The sequence below is a fragment of the Brienomyrus brachyistius genome, chromosome 12, assembly GCF_023856365.1.
Source record: "Brienomyrus brachyistius isolate T26 chromosome 12, BBRACH_0.4, whole genome shotgun sequence".
In the NCBI taxonomy this organism is placed as follows: domain Eukaryota; kingdom Metazoa; phylum Chordata; class Actinopteri; order Osteoglossiformes; family Mormyridae; genus Brienomyrus; species Brienomyrus brachyistius.
The window spans coordinates 8,130,351-8,151,368 of record NC_064544.1 but is presented as its reverse complement, the minus strand read 5'-3'; the positions used below and the strand labels follow the sequence as shown (position 1 = coordinate 8,151,368).

The following is a 21,018-nucleotide window of genomic DNA, read 5'->3' as shown; positions in this document are numbered from 1 at the left end:
AAATGCTTCCACTTTGTCATAATACCACTAACAATTTACTGTGGAATATCTAGCAGGAAGGAAATTTCATGAACTGACTTATTGGAGAGGTGGCATCCTATGACAGTATCACGCCTGAATTCACTGAGCTCTTCAGAATGACCCATCCTTTCACAAATATTGTAAACCTGAATGCATGGCGAGATGCTTCATTTCATACACCTGTGGCGAAGGGTCTGAATCAAACACTTGAAGTCAATGACTGAGAGGTGTGTCCCAACACTCTTGCCCATATAGTGTGTCATTGGCCTATGATATGGTTGACCCCTCTTATGCTCCCCTCACCGTAATTAAACCTAGAATCACCCCTGCTGTAGAGTGTTAGGATGCATCCCAAGAAATCAAACATGCGGCGTCCAGAGTTCTTGTAAGGAATCAATACAGTGTATGTCCATGGAAGAGCAACTCTCTGGGCATTAAGTGTCTCTTCTGACAAGTTAATCTCTTAGAGTGTCTGATTTGCTTAGATGTAAAAAAAAAAAAAAAAACCTTTGATGTCTCCTGTAGAACTACAGCATTCTGTCTTTGTTACTGGTCCCATGTTCTCTCCCTGTTTGCCGTGTGATTACTGCCATTATTTTGTAAGGCTCTTAGCCGCTGTTGACAGGTGTCTTTTTATGTTAGTCCAGCCATCGATGTTTAAAGCTTATAGTAATTTGACCATTTGGTCACTATGGGAACAAAACAAGTACCTTCTCAAAGTGTAAAAGAACTGACTATAGAGTTTTCTTGCCCCCCCGAGCTGTTAAATATGTTTTTTTCTTTTAAATAATTGCCTGTCAGTCAATACGGTAATTGTGGTTGCCGGCTTGAGGTGATCACGGCTTTTTTTCAATTCCAATCAGTCTGATTCGGTTTTCTGATTGGTAGTTGTCCTGTCACTGCTATCAGCAGCCATATGACTAGTAATAAAGAAATGGTATTTCTTGGCTGTGAGACCTACTGTAGCCGTCACTGTCTCCGTGTCCTAATGAAAGCAGACTGCTCAGAGCACAGAAGCAGCACTTCGCGGGAGAGGCAGTGAGCAATCAGCCTCAGAAGTCTTGAGACTGAATGACGTGTCTGTGAATCAGAGCAAAGCTGAACTTTCTTTATAAACTGTAAACAAATCTACGTGCCCCCCCCCCCCCCCCCCCCCCCCCCCGCATTCTTTGCTTTTATGAGCTGTTATGAAGACGTGTTGAAATTCATAAGCAATATATTAAGTGACAAAAAATGACATCATCTACAAGGAGCGGGGGGGGTGCGCTGCGCTTTAATGACTCGTCAGTCCTGACCTGGGCAGAATCCAGTTTTTTGGGGTTTTTTTTTGCTGCAGGTATCACATCTTCCGGACGTCATCGGCAAAGTGTTCCTGCGCGATCCGTGGCAGGATATCGGAGCTGCGCGGCTCTGCGCGCCTCCACGAGGGGGTGGCCATGTTAACAGAACGTGGCTGCGATTATGGGTGCCCCTGATGTGGCCTGCGCGCGTGCTTTCCGCAGGATGCCGCGCGGCCGTCCGCACGACCACAGGGAGCAGCAGCGAACCGGTGGGTTTAAGTCAAAGGGACGCCGCCTTCTCTCTCTCTCTCTCTCTCTCTCTCCCTCTCTCTCTCTCTCTCTCTCTCTCTCTCTCTCTCTCTCTCTCTCTCTCTCTCTCTCGAGGGTTTGCGGTTCAGCCTGCATATCGTGCGGATGAAGTAATGAGCCGGTGATGAGTGTAGCCTTTCGTAAAAAGCACGGTTAGAAACATAGGATTGCTTTCAAGATTTGTCATTTTCTTCTACTAATCAGCAGGAAGACTTAGAATACCGCTGATGTATCTGTCTCTAAAGATAAGTTAACGTCTGTAATGTGTACATTTGTAAGGCATAGAAACAGATTTCCCTTCCGGGCTTCAAAATTAGTGCTCTGCTAAAAACTCCTTCACTATAGAAATATATGGGACCTGGGTTTCCAGGCACACTGGCAGATTATCCTTGGATAACCGTTATGGGCTACCTATATAAATACGTAGAGCTCTACACATCTATAACTTATCTATAACTCGACATTATGCAAAGAGCTGTTTCATATTTTATATGCGGTTAGCTGAATGCTTTATTTACATTTTCACTGCTCTCTGTAGGTTTCTGTTATGAAGGTCGCCAAGGATACACAGTAAGAGCTTGTGATGTACCATGGTGTCAATCTGAAAATATATATAATGTATATAGATACAATTACAATGCATAAAATGGAACATATTTATGATTTTCATGTAGCACCAAAGTAAGAAATAACAGCTCCCAGAAGGCTAATGCTTTTACATTGCAAGGCTATTATAAGAGGATTCTAAGCTCTGGGACTCATTTATTACTTATACATTATAATACCAGGCATAGAACAGAAGACTGATTCCATGAACATCAAGTTTAGTATAATTAACCTTAATTGTATTAAAATGTATTTTCATTAGGCAATCTGTGTTACTACCAAGCTAAGGCCCTCTGGAGAATTTAGAAGACAATCGCAGCAGAGAGGCAACAGAAAATAGGGTTATAGTAACAGGTCATCTAGATGTTTTATGGCTGACCGGAAACTCTAAAACGGTGTTAACTGCCGGAGGTTTTACGCAGAGCTATTTACGGCCGTTGAGATTCCTCCAGCGTTCCGGTTCTGACAGGCACAGCCGCTGTGGGCGTCTCCCTGGCCTTGCGATGTTCAGGGCCGTCGCGACATGTGATATAGGCTCCGCAAACTCTACCGGGATTGGGTAGCCGGGCCTTCAACTCTCTGAATCCCGCCGCACTGCGACTAAATGCTATAAAAGAAATCACGAACGGTCACGTGTGTAAGTAAGTGCAGGGTGTGCACCGTACGCATGGGTTTTGTAGCACGGCTTGGGGAAATGAGCTTTGATGTCCGTGAGTATGTATGCATATAATATGCGATAAAATGATTCCAGTTGATTACACAGCTCGATTGATATAAAGTTAACATTGCTATCCGTTTTCCTCCAGAGTTTATATAAGTGTAGAGTGTTTCTATAAATGTACATAAATTATGAAAATCCTACATAATAAACTGATGTTCTGTAGTTTGGTACGTGGTGTCTCTATTTGGTTAAGGGTTGGAATCATTTGAAATATTCAGTCCCTCTACTTAGACAAAATTAATGATCACCACTGTGGTATTAAATCGCAGTGACCCTTAGATTTTATATTTCTTTCCCTAAGAGCACATTTACTCTACCCCGCGAGCGGTCGGAAGATAGATGGACGGATATTTACTTGGAAAAAAAGTTTCAGAACATCTAGTTTTCCAAAAATCTTTTTTTTTCTATTCACTGCTGCCAGCAGTTATTGACCAAATAGCCAGTTCTGATGTTGAAAGTACTTCCATTTACATGAAGAAATTCCAGTAAGTTTTCCATTTTCCCTCATTATTTCCATCATTTATGAGTGGATCAGTCTTCTTTCACATCAAAGTGACTGAATTAAAGTTGAGTGGCATAGAGCTGATTAAAGCAAAAACATCAATGATGTCTTTATTTTACGAATAATATGAGCCATTATCATATTGATAGGTGTTGCAGTTGTTCGCTGCAGCACACATAATGCCCCTATGTGCGTATTAGCAGCAGAATGAGTCATTCTTCAAATTTTGTTTACTCTAAACAAAGGAGATTCTTCGAAAATACTCTTTTTGTGACGTGGCCTCAAGCACAACAGAAAATGTAATTTCTGCCATTTAATATAAACTTTTCATATTCATGGTAAGAAGAAAGGTTAGAAACATAAGTAATCATGATAGAAAAAAAAGATAAGGGACTGGCACACTTGTGGTTTTAGCTGTCTGGCTTGGGATATTCCAGCATTTCCTTTGTCAAAACAAGTTCCCTGCCATGCACTTATCGTTCTCGGGGTCAAATTTTTTGATGCCAGGCGCATTGTGAGTTTTCCGGCTTCAGTCTGGAGACAAAATCTGTTATGATCACACGTACGGGCCGATTTTTCCCACATGGTAATGGGTTTTATGCATCATGTGTGTCTTTCTCAGATACGTTTCCTTTTGAACATCAGCAGTTCATCAGATCGCAGGAGATGCTATCCAGGTGGGTTAACAAAAAGACCCCTTCTGTGAGTAGTATTCTTTGTTGCTCCTTGGTAGGAAGAGCTGATATGAGCTGATATCACCCTGTCCCCTTCACTACTACTCTTATCTGCTTCACTGTCAACTTTTGCACGCAGAATGTGGCTTACAGAATCTCCCATGATCTTTAGCATGGCAGAATTTTAGTACTGATATCTGCAAACATGCATCAGCGCACTACAAAGACGGATCCTCTTTAACATCAAAGATTAATGATGCTTTAACATTTGAAATAATGAAGATCTGAATTCTTATGGCTTACATTCTTTAATAAAGAGCCCTGCTATAAGCATCATCAGTGTCACCCCGCCCGGTATTCATTGTTTTGGTTGTTTTGCATTGTCCAAGAAACGGTGGCAGCAACCATCTGAGAAGGGAAAGCACAGTGTTTTAAGTCCTTTTCTAACCTTGAACCGATGATCTATTCATTGAAATTTCAGTAGGTCCTACTATGTGAAATGAGCACCATCCTTCAACATACTCCAGAAGTAATACATGAAAATAAGCACTTGTCATTGCACTAAACCAACATATTATAAAATGCAGTTTCTGTTTGATAATCATGCAGCCATCTTTGTTTCCTGTGGAAGGCTAGGAAAACACAAAAGAGATATCTAAGTAGATATCTCAGTAGGACAAATGCAGCGGTTTTATTTTTTTAGCTAGCCATTTGTCGTCTGTTTGCCTTTTCTACTATAATTACACATTCTTTTTTCCACCACACTGCACATTTGCACTGCACTGAATACACTGTTTATTTTTGTATTGTATTTACTGTATCGCTGATGTTTATTTATTGTGTTTGTATTTATGTACAACATAATAGGGGGGCCAAGGGAAACTGAGTTTCACTGCACTGTGTACTTGCACATGGATGCATTGACAAAGATCCCTACAGTCATGAGGAACAGCTTCTGACCTGGTGTCACTGAAAGGGTTAAAATGTTTGATTTGACTCTGTTTTCTTAATTAATAACTGAATGCCGGCCAGATAAGCACATGTCTGTGTTAATACTCTGGCAATTTTCTATGTACAACTTCCCACAGGAAGGCAAAGACAAAAACCTCTCAATGGGCATTTTAATTCTACAGTTACTTAGTTGAATAGCTTAGAATTAATCTGACGGTAATCCTGACTTAATATCATAATCTCATAACATAGGCTAATGTAGTAATGTTCCACACCTTATCGAGCAACAGATGATTTAATCTCTCAAGGCATATAAGGATTATTCATTCACAGGGGTGTGCAGTCAATCAAGCAGCCAACTTCATGGTTGCAGGACAGACACGCCTACTTGCTTTCACATGCAGGGGATGGGGGCAGGTATAACAGCATGCTGCCTGGCCATTCTAGAGAAGGCAAGAGACCCTAGACCAGGGGTAGAGAATCCTGATCCTGGAGGGCCGGTCTCCAGGTTTTCAATCCTACCTGGTTTCTGATGAACCACTCCTGATCGCATGCAGATAGTAACTCATTTTCATGGGAAAACCTGCTGGATATCAGCACTCTAGCATCAGGCTTGGCCTACCCCAGACTTAGACACACTACTGTCTCTATGTGTCCTCTTTGTAAGTGTGTGTGTGTGTATCTCAAAGGAGAGCAAGATGGCATTGGTGAAAACTGAAGAATGCAATGTACTTGTGCCAACAGCACATAAAGCATCCTTTAATTTCATATACGAGTCGATTTTATGTTGCTGGAATTGTGCACTGTAAAATTCAAAATGGAGTTATTTCTGAAAATGGGGACCCAAGCCGAACCAGTCCACGTGATCCAGCCAAGACCCTGCAAATCTGTGCTATTCTCCCGAAGACATTTCCGTTCCTGCTGTGGCGGCGAGAGAGAAGAGCAGTATTTCAGGCCGTGTCAAATAAAAAAATCCTTTTGTGCTACACACCCGTGCTATGGGCCGGGTCTGATGAGATGTCAGAACAGCCTGGTGTCCAGCTTGGTGTCAGAAACATCCACCTAATGATGGTCTGTGGCCTGAACTACCCACTGCATCCTCAGCTGGACTGTAAATAAATCTAAGCCCAAACATTTTAATTCAGCTGACAGCTTTTACCTTTTGGCAGCAGGCAAGCTAGGGTTCAAGAAGGTAGAATGACGTCTTTCACTTAAATCTCCTGACACCTGAAGTAGTATTAATGTGTATCATCTGGAATGATGAAAATATGATAATGTAAGTAGGAATAATGAGGCACAACCGAGTACCTAAATATACCATCCTCAGTACATACACCATCTGCTGCTTAATTATGGAAGGGAATATAGATTTAACATATGAATAAGGAGCCTTCAATTGGGACACCCCCTCCCCACCCAACACGCACACACACCGGCATTTGCACGTGATGTCTAATATGACGACCTCTCCCAGAGCCGGCGGCATCATCATCCGAGGCAGGGCTGGTCCATGTGGAGATTCCAGTGCAGCAGACACTGAAGTGGAGCCGAAAGGCTGTGGGCAGTGAGAGTCGTTTCTGTGTGGGACAGCGACGCCCACCCCCGATTGTAACCACTGGCAACCGGCCAAGCCACCTCACTTAGGGAGACGGGCTTTTCCGCATAAAGCTCAATTTCCACAATTTTCCGTCCGGCTCCGTTGCTGAAGGATCAGCTTGCAGCGAGGATTGTTGCTCTGAAATGACACACTAGTGCTCGTCTGAGCCCTGACAGACTGCTGGTGCTCCTGGACATCTGCTAACCTGACGGAGAAGGAGGGACGGGACCCTCTTTGGTGGGGGAGGGGTTTATGCAACCTTTTTGCATGTACCTGCTTATATGACTGTTTCCCAGTCCGGTCCTCGGGGATCCACAGACAGTACGTGTTTTTGGGACCGTCTGGCATGGAGCTCAGTGGGAGCAAAAACACGGACTGACTGTGGGTCCCTGCGAACCGGTTTGGGAAACGCTGGCTTACACCTCGAAAATCCACGTGTCTCCCAGCTTGCCGTGCTGTAGTCTGCTTACTAATCTTACTTCTTCTTCAATCTCAATGAGATTCCAATTACTGCAATGGAATTAACAGTAAATAATTAATCCTTGTCCTATACTTGCGTCATTACTCTCTGCATGACCGGGGATGTGTGTAATGGAACAAATGTAAATAGCGTCTTACCAATTTAACCTTAATTAATAATTAACTCATTTACTAACTGAATATTAATTCTTAATATATTATAAAAAATGCACGTGAATATGTATTGCTAAATATATATACAAATAATTTTTTTAGAATTATTTAGCTGGTCACTGCTAGAGATTTGGGGCCCCATAAAAGCATTTGGCCCCCAACCCCTGTCACTCAGGGGCCCTTAAAATTGTCCTAATCCTCCAGCATGTGAATAGACAATGGAAAGACCCAGAACCAGGACTTAATGGGTAGCTGGGTGGGGGTCTCTCTACTCTACCCAAAGCAGTGACATTTATGGAGACCCTTTGTACCTGGACTTTATTTTCATAAACACCTACAGCATCATTTTAGCCTGAGTCAGGAGAATGGCCACAGAAATGTATTGAAATTTTTTTAAAACTTATATTCTTTCTCCCCTTGCCTGCTTTGGTTGGGCTCGTGATGCAACTGTACGCCTTTCTGTGAATGACTACTCTGTCTCCCTCCCAGCACGAGCGTATCTGCATAAGATGAACGTGCTCTGCTCTGTATTATTTATTGGTTCTTGTTGCTCAAATGTGAATACCGAGAGTCATCTCGTATAATAATTTGCATTGCGACTGAACATTCGCAAGAGGAGATGCTTCGAATGCTGAGGGAAACTTAGCCAAGCTTAGAACAAACGTTTAGCAAACATGACAAGTGCAAAACACGTCTGATGAGAGCCTACCAGTCAGGTCGCAGTTCTGCCCTGTGCTGATACGGCTTGCTCTTTGAACTGTTAAAATGGGCATTTTGTAAAGAATTAATGAACGTGACCTATATATCAACAAAGCCTGAACAGAGGTCCTTCAGAGGGAACTGCTCGCTTGGTGACATGTAGCAGGCCATGCCGTGTGACTGCAGCGTGTAATGCTAACGTGATACACGTATGTAATTCTGACTAACTGTGACTCAAGCTGGTACCTTCAGGAAGGGGGTCTGCTGCTAGCTCATTGCAAACCATTTCAGCGAAGCTAAAATATAACTGACGTGTGAAAAGTCACATGTGGGAATAATAGCTAATTAAATAAAAGCCGCCAGAGCTCATTTGCACATTTTCTCAGATACTGTCTGGTGCCGGGCTATGCTATGGTGTTTTAAGGATGCAAAATGATACACTGCGCTAACCCTCAACATGCAGACAGAGAGCTTGAACTTAACATCCATCTACATTTCATAACCATTCCCAGTCACGGTGCCCGTCCATCACCATCACAGGGCATGCACACATGCATTATGGGTAATTTAGGCTCATTGCATCTAAGCACACAGCCACATGGTAAAATAACAGTTTGAACCCTCTTTGAAATTTGCTTCAGCCTCCCCCCCCCTCTAGTTTGCAGGCCTGACTACATGTCAGTGGACTACAGCAGGAAACCAGAAAACCGGGAGGAAATCCGCACAACACAGGGAGGACATGCAAAGGTCTACACACCTAGCCGGACACATGATCCAGTCACGTAACCCTGAAGATGTGAAGCTACAGTGCTTCTCAGTAAGGTGCCATGACCCCTTGTGAGCTTTAGGCACAAATCCTGCTATAGACGATGTCTAAAAGCACCACATGTCCATGTGCATTGGTCTCCTTGGCTCTTGCATGATTGTAATCAGCGGTCACACCTGCCACAGATATGCTTCTTTTGTTGGGCTGTCAGGGCAGAACAAGGCAGGCCTCTGAAGATATGATTCACCATTTCAGCACAAAGGAAGAGAAAGCATCCTTTGAACACGGGAGCGTTACACTTGTTACAAATTGATAGTTAAACATTAGGAGACTTACTGAGGGTTCCCACTGTTAAAGGCTGGATGTGCACAGATTCTGTATATTGAGATTTTAAAAGCATAGATTTGCGGCTTCATTTTCTATTTTATCTGCATGGCAATATAGCCAGTTATGGTAATCTAAATCGATATAGATAACTGCAGAAGGATAAAGGATACATATGTAGTAACATCTTGAATACTGATTGCGATAATAGTATTTCTGTTATGTGTAATGAACAGGTGACGCCTTAACTTTTGCTGAAAGGCCTCATTGATAAGAGCTTGCAAATGAGTTCACCGCACCTGCTGCTGTCATTACCCTCCATTGAGCACGAGGCTTTACATCTGAGCGAGGGGCCAGATTGAACCCCACGGAATGAGCCGCACTCTGGGCGCCTTCCAGAACGTTCCGCCGTACGGTGGCATAGAAATTAATTGCGCAGAGGGCTGGAGGCGGCGACGTTGGAGCTCAGAGGCGACTCGTTAAGTGCCGCCGCTGTGACCTGTCAGGGATGCGACATCATCGATGTGCGGAGCTGTCAGACAGTCCCAGGGGAGCGAGGTCGAACTGAGGGGGGTTTAAGAGGGTGATGAGGGGCGGCGCTAGATTCAGTCATCAATAATGCACCACGCAGTTCAGTCCCTGGCCCTTAGCAAACAAAGGTGGCCGCCATCTGTGAAAATGCCCACCGGTCACTGTGTCCCACAGGCCCCTCCCCCATGCCCTTTATGGGACACATTAAAGTCGTTTTTAAGCATCTGACCTTGGCTGCTTTAATTATATTAAAAAAAAATGCTCGTGTGAAAAGTAATAATTTCAATAATAACCTTGTGTTTGCTCAGGTAATTGCAGTGGATTTTCAGTATATGAAACGTATTTGTCTCATGACCTACAGAGAGTCATTGTCATGGACTAAACGGTCATTTTAGTGAATTTGTGAGGTTGCAGCTTGTAATACGAGTGCTAGAATATTTCATTAATTTGGAGGTCAAACTATCGCTTCAATTAAAAAAAGAAAAACAGATTTTTTTCTGAGATCAGTATAATGAAAATATTTTGTGTGTGTGTGTGTGTGTGTGGTCTACATATACATTACCTGTTATTTTGTTGTGGGGACCATTTTTTCAGTTCCCACAATTGGAGATAAAATATTTTATATATATATATATAAAATTTGTGACAGCAACCGAAAATCTAAAAATGCCAAAAGTCTCGTATTTTGTTTGGTTACTTATGGTTAAGGTTACGGATGGGTAGGAGTTAAGGTCGCCATGTTGGGATTAGAGTTTTCCCCATAGAAATGAATGAAGAGTCTCCACAGAGATATAATTACAAAGCTGTGTGTGTGTGTGTGTGTGTGTGCGCGCGCGTGTGCACGCACTGCAATGGACTGGCATCCCGCCCGGGGTGTTCCCCTGCCTCGTGCCCTATGCTGCCTGGGATAGGATCCAGGTTTGCTGTGTCTCTATGCTGAATAAATGGCTGGAATACTGATAGATGTATAGCATAAATGCATTCTCAGAATCCATGCGTAATATCTGTAATAAGTTAGTACCGGTGTAGAGTTGGTAGCAGTTGGGTCCAGTAGGAATAAATAAATGGACAACGACGAAGCAGATTGAATTACAGTTCTAACAGGCTTGTTTCTGTTGCATAGCAATTAGGCAACATTAATTCAGTGGTGTTGTTTGCTTCAGCATAATAAACAGGTATTAGTTATTACGTCACTATATATCTGAGGTAGCTGCTCTTTGGTACGACAGTTCTTGTAAATATTTCCTTCATACAGGTGATGGAGAGACCTGGATTATTATTAGTGTAGGAGTCTGACCATGTCAATAGCTAAATGTCAGCTCACTCCCTGTTCCAGGCATACCTGTAGACAGCAAAATGGTCACAGGTTAGTGTTAAAGCGATGAACACGCATAAGAAGAGAAAACGCACGTAGTTTTGGTCCACTGGGCCTCCTTCAGACCTGAAGGTGACTTTTTTAGAGCAGAAAAAGCAAAGATTATGTGTAACCAAAGGGAGAGATCCAGATTTAATGACTTTGGTTTTAAAAAACACAGCAGGTCGCACCCTCAACAGAGAGGAACAATCTGACATGGAAGGCAGACAGAAAGCCCCACTAGTAAATATTAGCTACCCCGTGGCATCCCTGGTGCTGTCCATGTTAGTGATGTTAGCCCAAATCCACCCCCCTCTGTTCTGTTGACCCGATCACATGATTTCCTTTCAGTTACAGGCAATGGTGGGGTTGGGGGGGCAGCTAGCCACCTGGGAACAGGTGAAACCCAAACGTAAGCACATTTTATTTGACGGACATTTGATGTGAGTGCGCCAGGTGGTCTGGTCGCCTCAGTCTGAGAAAAGCAAAATTGATTTTTCTTTTCTTCTCTTTTAATCTTTGACCTTGCGGAAGCAAGACGGTCTAAACAGCAATTCCGAGTGAGTTACATATTTGTAAGAACTGTAAAATGTAACTGCAAAGAGCTGCGTAAATAGCATCGTTTTAATGCTGGCAATCTTTTGTAAGTAATGCTTGGAGGATATTAAGGTTAAATACATCAGCCTCCCCCGACTCCAAAAGAACAATTGGCCCCAGTCTGACCCCTCAGTCGAGATGGTCTAGAACCGCCACAGGTTACTGTGCTTCTCTCAGTACCTGGTCTTTAAAAAAAAAAAATGCAAATGTAGACCCGTTCATTAAAAATTAACGGGACCCAGTTGACAAGATGTATTTTCTGGTCAGCACTGTGTCATTTCAAGAGGCAAGGAGCGTGGCGATGCGTTGAATTCAATCACAACCGCAAGGCCGTCTCTCCTTTTTTGTTTTTTTTTGTTTTGTTCGGAATTAACTTTGCGATGATTAATCCAGGTTGCATAAGATGAAGGGACGCCATTCAGCCGACGGTGGCTGCTCTTAATTAGTATGCATTGAATGAATCAGCTATGCTTCAATTGCTGCAGTCTGAACTGGAAAAAAAAAAAAAAAAAACTGTGATTACAAGTCGTCTTGTTGGAGGAGCTGCTGGATCTTCCTGCGTACGTCAGCATGGCTTCTGCTCATCACAAAGAGGGCTTCTGATTGAAATTAGGTTCCCCAAATGAGCTGTTTTGAGTTTCGGTCCCAGTCATTAAAAAGCTGAAAAGACATTACCCAGTTTCACCAGTCATTTGACCTGATTTATTGTGTGGTGTACTGTATCGGCCATTGAATAAATCTCATTTATACTCAGGCCCGGCAGATATTTACATACATACCATAATACTTTTACCCGTTGGGTTCTGTTCAATTACAGCTCCAAGGTGATGCTGATTAAAGAAATACAACATCAAGCATCAAGCCCTCTTTTCAAAATGGTCTGAATTCTGGTAAGTACACTCTCAGGCCTCCTAAGATATTACAGAAGTACGTATTCCAGGAGAGTAGGGAGAAAGCCGAGAGACGACCGCGGATCTGTGTTGCCTGTTGGTTACCAAAATTAGAATATTGACCCAGAGCGTTTGTGCTGAAGGATCTCAGTGATGAAACTCTTCATGAAGAACATGTCAAGCCCCCTAACATCAAGCTTGCCAGTTACTATGTGGATTATCTAGTAGCGAATCGTAAGCCTTAGGGACAGATGTGAAGCATTCGTCATGCATTTTGGCATGTTTCCACATTCCGAAAAAGAATCCATCTGACATGAACGGTTTGCTTTTAGGAAATGATGGCTTCAGTAGTGTGCCAGTAACTTCTATGTAAGATGATGCTTAATCAACAGAACGTGGCTCAAACCAGGCAACAACAATCCTAAAATCACATGTAAATGGCGAGAATGGCTGAAGCAGAAAGAGATGTGAGTCCAGTTCTGAAACTTAATCTAAATGCTGTGGCTTCATCGGACATGAGCAGTTCCTGCAAGACAACCCATACATCTCAATTGTGTGGAATAAGTGGAATGAATCAAAACACATCCATTCAACGTGTGGTCAACAGTCACATGAAAGAACTACTGCTACAAACGGAGTTCTAAAATTAATATATATTTTCCCCAAAAAAGACAGTGAATGTTGGATTTAAGCATTTAATAAAGACAAGCAAAAATGCACATACATGGGTCAATATATTTCTTCAAAATCTATTTGCCATTGATAAGTGGATGCAAGTCAGATCACATTTTACCTAATATCTATGTAAGAATCTGGTGATTTTTCTCACCATGGTAACAGGCCCTGTTTACACAAAGGTTATATTTAATAAGACGGGGTGTTAGCTGGGAATGTATGGAGCATAGTTTCCGGTGTGTACCTGAAATACCTCGCTCCCACTGCAAATCGGCCTCAAAACGTCAATCTGAACATTAAAGCAAAACTAGAAATATCCAATCCCTTAAGTGGGGGAAAAAACGTGTGCCGGTGTTCTACTTGATATTCAGTGGCGGCAGATTATGAAAAGAAATGTTCCCGGTACTCTGATGGGAAAAAGAGAGATGTGGTGGCAATGTGATGCAAACGAAAAACCTAATATGCGGGCACTTCCACATCTGGGCCCTTCGCTGGAATCTGGCAAAACAGCGATCGGAAAAATGGGAAGAGGTGACCGACTACGGCAGCTTAGCCGACAGCGGACTCCAGGAAGGCGGAGCAAGCCGGGAAAGAGCTAGCTGACTGTTACGGTCCATCAAGCAGGTGGTGCCACATTCTCCATACAGACACAGCTGTCCATATTTAGCAGGATGTCACTGGACACGTAGCCAGGGCGCTAAAGGGGGCTACAACTGCAGCTAGCAACGGATTCGCGGGGTCAGGAGGTCAACAAATGCTGCAAATGCGCTATCCACCCCCAACAAAACTGTTTCTCTTGCTGTTTTAATATTATGCGATCGCTGTCTCCGGCTATAATGTTAGTCCCACCAGGAGTGTGAGGGCAATTTATACTGTGTGTATATATGGGTGTGTGCATGGATTAGGATTATATTACATTGTGGGGACCAAATGTTCCCCTCAGTGTAATAAAATCCTGTTTTTTAGACAATGCGGGGACCATTTTTCAGGTCCCCGCAAAGATCTGTCAATGCAATCAAAAAAGTAAAAATGCCAATAATCTTGTATTTCGTTTGGTTACTTATGGTTAAGGTTAGGGAATAAGGTCGTCATGTTTGGATTAGAGATTTCCCATAGAAATGAATGGAGTCCCCACATAGATATAATTACAAACCTGTGTGTGTGTGTGTGTGTGTCGGGGGTATGATTACATTGGAATAGGTTTATGTTACCCGCCCCCCCATCCCTTGCAGCTGCACTGAAGTGCCCGACCCTGAAAGCCCCTTAAATGTGACCGTTTGTGCTTACGCTCAACACTGTTTAACTGCGATGCTGATTAATCGCATTTCTGACTTCAGCATGCAATGGCGCGCACAGGAAGTAGCCTGCTGTCCTAAACACGTTCGACAAATCCCTCCTTTGGCACCCTGCCCCGTCTTTAAGGACGTATTAAAATGTCAAAATACCTGCGGCGTTGACGAAGAAAAGAAGCGGCTTCATTTATGTGACATAATATTACGGCGTAAAGGACAGTGTACGGTGTTTGGGGAGATAATCGCTGTTACTGATCCTTCGCAGAAACATTATAAAATAACCACTAGCACTGGCTTGCGATGATATTTCCAGTGTGATGCGTGGCGCAGTCAGTAAGACGAAGCTAGTGATGGAAGGGAGATATCGCTCGAGAATCCTGCTCATCTTTATATTCGTACTGCCTTGCCCAACCTACACATGAATGGGATTATCAGTAAATTAAAAGCGAACCCTTTCAGTTATTTTTCATAGTGGGACCGCACAGGGACCCTTGGATAAAAGACCCTGTAATCTAAATTAAGCTCATTTTATTTCCCCATCCAGAGCTAATTACATATTTAGCCACTTGACAGACCGCATGACCCAGACAGGGCATTCCAAGTGTACACAGCCAGAGCGCGATCTGAGAAAATCCCCCAGTAAAACGTTTCGGCTTGTAAACATACGTTAAGGCATGCAAACAGACATCACGCTCGGCTTCCTGTCACGTGCCGTGAAAAGAGAGCGAAATTTTTTCGCTTATTCAGCTTCACGAATACCTCTCTACTGGCTGAGGTCTGTGGGAAATGCTTTACCAGCCGTGGGCTTTCAGTCTTTTATCAGAATTTAATCCTTTATGTAAATACTCTGCACTGAGGGCAAAGGAAACACCTTTTGCGGCATGCATCCCGTCCTGTGCAGGTCTACGCATGCAGGCATGACTGTTTTTGCTCATTATCTTCTTCTTTGTAATGCAGGTTCCCATTTTATATTCATGTGCATGAATAGATGTGCCATTGTGTTTTGGTAATCCCTTTGTAAGCCTAAACCTAACCCTAACCCTAACACTAACCCTAATGTCTAGGGAAAAATTATTCAAGTTGCCGTGACATGCATTATTAAATAAAGCTAGTTACAAACAGAACAAAAACAATAAAACAGTGTTAATTTCTCTGTCTGTGTCAGGCCAGAGAATGGTTTATGAGGCTGTCACGCCTCCTTTATCCGCAGGGCAGTAAGACACAAAAGCGTCCTTAGACATGATAAAGACCCAGGGAGTCGTGGAGGGCAGAGGGGAAGGTCAGGGTCTCTATCCTGGGGCCAATCCATCACCGAGAAACGGCACCGTCCAATGAACAAGAAGCTCAGGATGCCCTTAGCCAATCGGAATGGATGAGCAGGGTGATGGAGGTGAGTTAAAATTACAGAGCTGGAATGGTGGGAATTATCTTCCTGTGCTGTTCCTCTACAGTGAATCGAAGAAGCATTTTGATTAATTAGCCAGCGTTCGACTGACAGACATTACAAATAAAGAACTAATTTTCGCTCCCTAAAATCTTTACGTTGACATTTGTTTCGGATGCTTTTCATTTGAATAAGTGCCTTAAAAAGACTGACAGTTTGACCCGCCAAGCCCCCAAAAGACAGAGATGTTGTCGTTTCTTTGCACCTTTCATCCGGGTCGGAGGGGGGAGGGGTGGGGAGGTGGCATGACAGATGCAGTCATTCTCCGCATAATTTGCGGTTCTGCTCAGTAAAGTCACGACAATGAGGGAATATTGCGCAGACGTCTCATTCTAGGCAGGAGCACCTCACAACCCAGATGTTTTTCCTACCTTGAAGCTTTACCATTGCATTAAACAGATCGGAATAATGGCATATTTAAAGTATAATATGAATTTTTTATATTTCTAAGCATTTTCCTTGGTTTTTCCAAACAGAGCAATGAAACTGTTCCTCTTCCTCGGACCGTATCTCCATGACATAAAAATATATATGTCAACTGACAGATCCTTTCTTGTTCTGGGAGCAATGAGGGAGGTGCCTGGCAGTGGGTGGGGGGAGTATTGAGAAGTATTAGCACTCTTGATGATGCACACAGGGGGTCATTATCACTTTTTGGCAACACGACCACGTGAACCAAAGGGCAGGAGTCCATATTCATGGTGTAATTACGGCCTGGCCGGGCCGTCCCACTAATTCTCCGGTCTGCACACTTCCCAGAAATGCCACCCCATTCCTTTGTTTTCCCCGGTAACAAGAGGCAGCTCTCAGCTCCTGGCTCACGTCCCGGTACACCCCCCACAGGGCCCCTTCACGCCCCCCTCGGACCAATTAAATCGCTCGAGAGGTGAGGCTACATGTCTGGATCAATTCCCCATCTTCTAGTGGGATCGGGCCCCTGCTAATCAGAACAGCCACATTCTTCACCATCCTCTCTCCCCCCCCCACCCCCCCATAAGGAAATCACCTCCCTTCCTCCAGCATTGGTCTGGTGAGCGATATTTGCATCCAGGATCAGGGATCACATCAATATTTTATTTCAGGCCAACGCCGGCTTTATTCCCACTGAACCCCACGGCAGAGAAGGATGGAGCCCTGAAGGTGTCATTGCAGCCCACTGCTACAGAGGTGTCTGCTGACAGGCCCGGAGAAGCTGCCACACCCCGCCTAGGAGATGAGGAACACACTCAGCCAGTCAAAACCGGCTCCGGCTGCTGCTTCTCGCTAACATCTGTGAAAATCCGTCTCATGGATAAGGGAATATCGACTCCCTTTTGAGCAGTGCACAGCTCTTTACATAAGCTATTTACATACATGTGAAGACTCTTAGCAAATCATTCATAATGCTTTTCTTCTTATTTGTAATAGTATCTTCATTTTCTTAATTCTTCCAGCATAATGAATCCTTTTGTTGCACTTTCAGACTAAATAAATTCGCTTGCACACATTACATTTAGTAAATTAAGCAGTGTTGCAATTATCACAAAATATAATTCACTCGTGACAAACTACCTTTTCATCAAGGTCCCAGTTTTTTGTTTTTTTTTTACGCTACTCTTCATAATTTGTATTCAGTTTCACACATAAAGGCTAATTTACTGACCTCGTCACCCATCAAGGTAAAAGTCAGTACTGTGATAATATACAAGAGTATGCTTAGATGTCACATGAAAAAAGTCAATCTAATGCTTTTTTGCATGCAAACCTGGAACAAATTGGCATTTTCAAATGCTAAATATACAAGTAATTGCCCCTGTGCAGCTGTACGCGGGACTTTGAAGTTGGGAGTAATTGACTGAAAACTCCAGACATTAACTAATTGCTTTTTTCTGGCTGCTGTCTTCCCCATGGTGTGCTTCATATTGGAAGGTGCCATCAGGGTTTTGTGTGCATCCCAAAATGCACAGGGGCTTCATACAGACCTCATTCCTTCTTCTTTACGGTGACTCCCAGTCTCAGCTGGATAAATGGAACGTGAAATAAGATGGCTGAATGGATTTAAAAAACAAAAAAAAACATTCTGCTCCATTGTGGAGGAGAACGTTTCCACATCGCTCCACGTTGCTGGTCTCATCCCAAGTGGGCTCTCAGTCATGCAGAATGTGTCCTATTCTTCATAGCTAGTGCAGAGCTAATGAAGATTGCAGTGTTATTGTTTTTAGGTTGTACAATTATGGCATTCAAGATATAGCATCAATCAACTCAAAATGTAGATTTAATACTTTGGTTGGCATGTAGGCCAGTTACTCAAGACGGTATTAGTTGTGTGAGCAGTCAGCAGTGCAGTGGTTAAGAACTTTTAACTCATAAATCCCGGAAGGAGCTCTTCTACAGTTCACTCGAATGTCCTGACTAGCTTCAGTAACTTGGCCAGCTGTATAAATAAGCAAAATGGTAAACATAAGCTGGCCCTCAGAGAGAGCTGAGGGAAATTTTCCAAGCTGGAATCAACAGAAACTTGCATACCTTGAGTTTGTGGTTTAAAGATATTCTGTTGGGTTTATGTTGCATACCCATTTACAACCTGGGTGCACATCCATTACAACCTGGGTGCACATCCATTACAACCTGGGTGCACATCCACTATAACCTAGGTGCACATCCACTATAACCTAGGTGCACATCCTTTACAACCTGGGTGCACATCCACTATAACCTAGGTGCACATCCACTATAACCTAGGTGCACATCCTTTACAACCTGGGTGCACACCCATTTACAACCTGGGTGCACATTCACTATAACCTCGGTGCACATCCATTTACAACCTGAGTGCACATCCACTATAACCTGGGTGCACATCCATTACAACCTGAGTGCACATTCACTATAACCTGGGTGCACATCCATTACAACCTGGGTGCACACCCATTTACAACCTGGGTGCACATCTCCTCACAAGGATCTGCAATAAGAGCAAAACAATATATATATATATATATATATATATATATATATATATATATATATATATATATATATATATATATATATATATATATATATAACCAGCTGTCTCTGGTTTATTGTGATCGTTTGTAGGAAGTATTGTAGTATCAAAAATTTTTGTTTTCCAGATTTGTTTGGCTGTCCTTCAGTTATTCAGTTACAATCCCCTCTTTGACTTCCTAAGCAATGTAGTCACATGAACTAACAGGCTTTGTGGAAAAAATTCTTACAACTCATTGGTCTGTAAATGTATCACAAATTATAAATACTGTCACTTTAATTCATGGTTGCAAGATCTTGTATTATACAGTAGTCATTTTTAGGTTTTCATATATGTAAAGAGTGTATGACAAAGGAATAAATTATTGAGGATGAAATTCAGTTTCAGGCCCAGTTGTGGAAAAAAGGTAAAACATGTCTGCCAGTCCTGAGGGGAACAGGGGGTATGTAGAGATGATCCCTCTTTGGTCTGGCAAGGAATGAGCCATTACCACAAGCCAGACAGTAGGACAAAGGATCTTTAAGAGAACCAAGAGTGCCTGCCTACATCTCACCCCTGCTGTCTCAGCAAGGCATCTAGAGCAACGCTGTAATTTCATGAGACACATACCTCAGTGTGAGAAGGCCATCTGTGTTACTAATGAGACCGGAAGTGTTAGCGCCACTCGGTTAGCGGTCATGCTAATGCCGCATGTGGAAAATTGTTCTTAGGATGTAAGTGAAAGGCAACTGTGGCAGTTAGCTGTCATAAGAGAAGGAGCATTTGAGAAGGACTCAGTTTCTTTTTTTGCTATTACCTGAAATCCATCCCTTGCCTATTTTATGCGTTTTGTCCTGTCTTACAGATGGGGTGTCTTTGGGGAAATGGAGGTAATTACCAGAGACAGGCATTTAGATTAAAGACATGAATACTAGCCTTTGTGTTTCTGCTGATCTTTCCGATGAAATCTATAATTGGAAAGAGTATTAAAGAGATATTATGTTGTATGAATGTATATATGAACAATAGGACATTCAGAACTTCCTTCTAAAGTATTTAAATGCTTTTCAAACAGGGAGACATTCAGAGGTATCACAAGGTTAAGCATTTACGGAAGGCATACATTTTAAAACCCAGAACGCTCGCAGCACAGGATATTGATATCAAAGATGTTTTGTGGATATTTTATATTGCCAAAACTGGAATGTTATGTATTTCCCCATAACTGCATAGAAAATACAGCTGACCTAATTTCATTCATTACCTAATGAGGCATGAAAGCCATGCTACTATTAGATTCTAATTTACTGAATATCTGACAAATACTAATGACATTTCTGAATACATTATTTGTGTCACGTAATAAGCATGTCATATTAGCACAGCAATTACAGTATAAATGCAAGTAAAACTAATGGAAATTGATGGTTTGACGTGTTTTACTGTATTAATCTATAGCATGTTAATATTTTCCCGAAAGTGTGAATTGTAAAGAGCATGAGCTGTAGGATACAGTCAAAGTAATCTTGATTTGACTGAGAATCAATTTTATACAAAAATGCACTAGAAAATCCATAGGCACATTCATATTCCTAATGTACACAAGTTTTATGAACGTATTGTACATTGTTTTGAGACAAATGGGATTTGGTCAGTAAAGTAAGGTTAAATCCTTATAATCTATCATTAATAAGATAGTTATACAAGAGTTTGTGTTATTCTCTCTTTGAAATGTTGTAACGTATCACAAGACACCCATGTAAATTGTCTTGGGGCGACTCTATTGTGGAGTGTTATATGAAAATAAATAAAAATTGAAGTAACATAGCATGTTTTGATTCTCATTTTGAAAGGGCTCTGACAGAGTATGTAAAAAAAAGCTTAGTTTGAATTTCACTAGTGTTTCAAGTTTCAAGGCTAAATGTAATGAAAAGTACAAAACGGATGTCATCCCCTGCAGAAAGGATCATATTCTTTATAATGGTTATGGGCCAGACAGCACAACATTTCGTAATGGATCAGTCTGCAGAAGATTATACAGAGAGAAAGTGCAGGGTTCACAATCTTCTCAGATGTGACGTCTGGGCCAATGGCTTTGAAATGTAGGGTTTGGATGAGCAGCTACCAGGGAACCCAGCCTCTGAGCGACGCCTTATCTGGGACTCTGGACTCTGTCTGAGGCAC

At 42.5% G+C, this 21,018-nt stretch overlaps 1 long non-coding RNA gene across 1 annotated transcript; it reads left to right on the top strand.

The window, feature by feature from the left end:
* Positions 1-1,449: 1,449 nt before the first annotated feature.
* LOC125704945 (uncharacterized) lies at positions 1,450-17,760 on the top strand. Its single transcript, XR_007381296.1, has 5 exons — positions 1,450-1,570; positions 4,062-4,116; positions 12,383-12,455; positions 15,633-15,812; positions 16,949-17,760. It is a non-coding gene; the product is annotated as an uncharacterized LOC125704945 (long non-coding RNA).
* The last annotated feature ends 3,258 nt before the right edge of the window (positions 17,761-21,018 follow it).